This window comes from Poromitra crassiceps (assembly GCF_964638095.1).
Source record: "Poromitra crassiceps genome assembly, chromosome: 25".
NCBI classification, from domain to species: Eukaryota; Metazoa; Chordata; class Actinopteri; order Beryciformes; family Melamphaidae; genus Poromitra; species Poromitra crassiceps.
The window spans coordinates 18746177-18750170 of record NC_139649.1 but is presented as its reverse complement, the minus strand read 5'-3'; positions in this window follow the sequence as shown (position 1 = coordinate 18750170).

Sequence of the window (3994 nt, the reverse complement as noted above, 5' to 3'; positions counted from 1 at the left end):
ATAAACAGATGCAATGTATTTGGCCTGTTTTAGCATCATTTACATGTTTATGTATGTAATAATTATGGTGAGGGATTTCCCCCTATAACAACACTACAAACTAGTAGATGTGTTGTTCGAAAACTGGTTCCTAAATATCCTAATTATAGAGTGAGGAAAGGTATGCTTAAAGCCTTTGACACTGCGATTTTGATGACGCACACACTCCCACCCTGCCATATAGATGCTGCATCTCAACACCGATTTCTTTATTTATTACTTTTTTGTTGTTCAATATCTTTGGAGTGCATGCTAAGATAAGTAAAACGACCTTACTGTGATGCTGCACTATATTTTCCTGGCTATTTCCGAGCTGAATACAAAGTGCACCACTTGACAAATTTCCACATACTCTTGAGTACGGCAATCTATGTAACCCACTAATAGCTGGTGGCATTCAATTTTCTTTAAAGTTGAATACTTAATTATTTTACGCCTTTCAGTAGAAGAAGACAACTGCTGTAGCCTATGGGAAGAAAGATAACATTTTGAACGCAACCGTAGTAAGAATTTTGGTCAAGGGAAAAGTCCTCCCGACTTTCTGTTCTCTCCTTCGGGGTTTAAAACAAATTCAGTCCTTCCAATTGGATTTAAGTTTTGTGAAACGCCTGTCTGGGGCTTTGGGAAAAACAATAAAGCAATATAGCTTAAAGGTAGACTGACATAGAACAACTCAGCAATGCAAAACATATCTATGTACAATAGATGTGTAAATCACACTTTCTCACCAACTACATGTTTTAAAATTGCATTGCTGTATTACAAAATAGCATTGTGCTACTGCAATAGTGTGGTTGCCATTTCTATTTTTTATTTTTCTATTTTTACAGATTCCTTGCATTGCAAGTTTTAGAGATGACCATTTGTCTAATGGCAGAACAATATTTAACAGGTTACAGCTCCCACAGGTCCACTAGTAGAATAGAATAGAATTATAGAATTCTAACATTTGAAGAAATATACAAGATATAAACAAATATAAATAATAAAATATATAAAAAGATTCAAATATATTAACAGATATAAGGATATAAACAGTATTAACAGCCAAGTGTGGTAGCACAAAATTTCAATATAACAAAATATGTACAGGGTGCATGAGAAGTAGCAGCAGTAATAAGCTTTGTATTGCACATGAATTGCAGATATTGACAGAGTAGCATTAGCATAGCATTATTAACCCATCAAGGTGCCAGCCAACAATGTTGAACATCAATGAATTGAAATTCTGCCAAGACCTGGACTATTGACAGAAACTGTTTCAGAGGTCTTGCGGCTCAACTAAAACAGGCATCATTTTGCCCTCTTAGATTAGATCAGATGAAAATGTTATGATCCCTGTGGGGCAATTGGGTTTTCGCAGCAGCAAAGAAAAGAATGCAGATAAGAACAGAACATAAAGTCAAGATTGCTGCAGACAATGAGAGGCCTAATTACAACAAACCATACTGAAACTATGACAACAGAGAGATAAAGCGACAGATTGACAGGGGTCAAGCTCATTAGCAGGCTGACTCGCAGGATCAGGCATGTAACCACATGGCCTACTGTATGTATATACAGTAGGCCATGTGGTTACATGGCCTACTGTATATACAGAAATGTATACAGACAATAAATGTGGTTTATTTCAAAGGTCAATGAAAAGGCTTGACTAGATTGGTGATACTCATCTTGCGCCCCGCCGTCCAGATGTGGCCCCTGATCGGGTGCAGAGTGGCCCCCTGACCATTTTCTAATTCGCAATGAAAACTAATGTTAAATAAAGTTTGACTGAGCTCCAGCTAAATTGTCAAATACCGCAGCCTGCTTGCTTGTGCTTAACTAACTTAACCTACTGTGCACAAAGTCGATCTGTTTGGTTAATTTTTGTTTTTGGAGAGATCCTTTATTGATTTGTTTGGGGAAAGGCTTTACTCTGACAGATTTGAGAACTGAACTGAATTGAAGAAACTGAATTTCTAACTTTTGTTGTTTATTGTTTTCATTGTGCACTGGATATTGTGTTTGCATTCTCCCTCTGATCGTTGCTTTGATTATTGCTTGTTTACATTCTGCTTGGTGGTTCAGATTTATGTATGTGGGTTCATGGCACAAAATTGTCAGGCTAATTTCCGGCTGGCACCCCAAAAACCTACAATCCACTACAGAAAGATTATTATTGCCCCCTAATTACCAGCTGTGAAGTCATAATTACAACATGACACCATTCAAGTTCTCTTGGTCAGAAAGACCAACAACAACAAACCAGGATGCCAGAAGTAAGGTTGTTTTCTAGTGGCTGGTATTTTGTTACCAAAAGCAAGTAGTGGCACATTATGGTAGCTACATCGGCCATAAAGTGCAACTAGTGCATCCATGCTGGTGTCGCCCATGTTTTCTGAACGGAACGCAAGAATTGAGCGGAATATTTTCCTGAGCCCTGTACTACGAAACTAGTTTAACAGATCCGCGATAAGTCCCTTTGATCTGGTTTGACTGAACAGGATCAAAGCTATCTAGTTAACTGATACTACGACGCTGGTTTTTTACTAGGTAAGTGGACCTGGGATCTGCCTGTGCACGCGCACGTTTTTCGCTCGTGCACAGGCGCGCGTCCACGCGAAAGAGGTGCGCTGGCCAATCACATTATGAACAGCTGAGTTGATCCACGCCCACACCCATTTCCACACCCATTTCCTCGTTCCATGAAAGCCAGTGCATGATCAGAGTTTTAGCGGATATTTAATGTATCCGCGATTTAATGTCAGAATGAAAATCCGCGTTGGATAGTCTGCTGAAGGGCTGTCTAAAGCAGCAGCTTGTATTCACATCAGTCATTTGATTTAGGCTACTTTGATCAGCGATTTCTGTCTGATACAGCTGCATACATTAATACAGCAGTCTCAGTCTATACATTTCCACAATCTGTAAGCCTATTTAGACCATAGATTTAGAAACGCATGCTCAATGAATAATGATCTCTATCACTCATGTGTGTGGTTGCACTGATCGAATAATTCATATATAAAATAGCCTAGTATAAAGCCTAATAGCCTACTATAAAAGAGAAAACTGCTGAACTGAATTGAGACGATGCGGGCATATTATCATTGATAAAAACTAGCCTATTTTTGCTCATATATTGGCATACAGCCTACAGGACACAGTTCCAGCTGAAAGATGCAAGAATAGCCTGCATATTTAGTATTGGGGCTATCCATATTCATCCCATATCTATATTATATGTATAGGCTTTTCTGGCATGTAGGAGAATATCACCCTCACTCCATTTGAGGGTCCATTCATGATATGCGCCGCGGTGATTAATAGTGATCATATTTCTCCACGCATCGTTGAGCTGTTAAGACATAAAGTGGTAAGTAGGCTTAATTTAATTATGTAGCCTAGAGCCACAAATGTTTTTCTTGTTATATTCTCAGTTGACTGCAATCTATTTTTCATATGGCGATCTTATATGAACGGTGAGTGACTCCAGAGAGCCGATTATATGGGTCTGTCATGGATTTTGATCTTATCCTCTGAAGCTAACCTGGTCGCGACCAGGTTAGCTTTGCAGCGTCAGTTGCCATGGTGATTGAAAGTTAACTTGCTTTGTAGTACGGCTAAACCAGGTTTAAACTCAAACTTACTCGGATAAGGCATTAAACTAGCTTCGTAGTACAGGCTACTGGAGTACAGCACTTTGTTTCCGGGTCTTCCGCCCATAGCCGGAAGACTCTGAACAAGGTTTTTCCATCCAGGCTACTCCACCATAGTCTCTTAGAACAGACGAGTTGGCTTCCGCAATTTTCAAATGCTTCCGCCATACCGTCTGTACTTCGTGGGAGAGAATCATGCACCAACCGGAATGGGAAGCAGAAAGGCGGGTCTTCCGCTCATTAGTCCAATCAGAATCCAATATGCCGGCAGAAAGGCGGGTCTTCCGCTCATTAGTCCAATCAGAATCCAATAT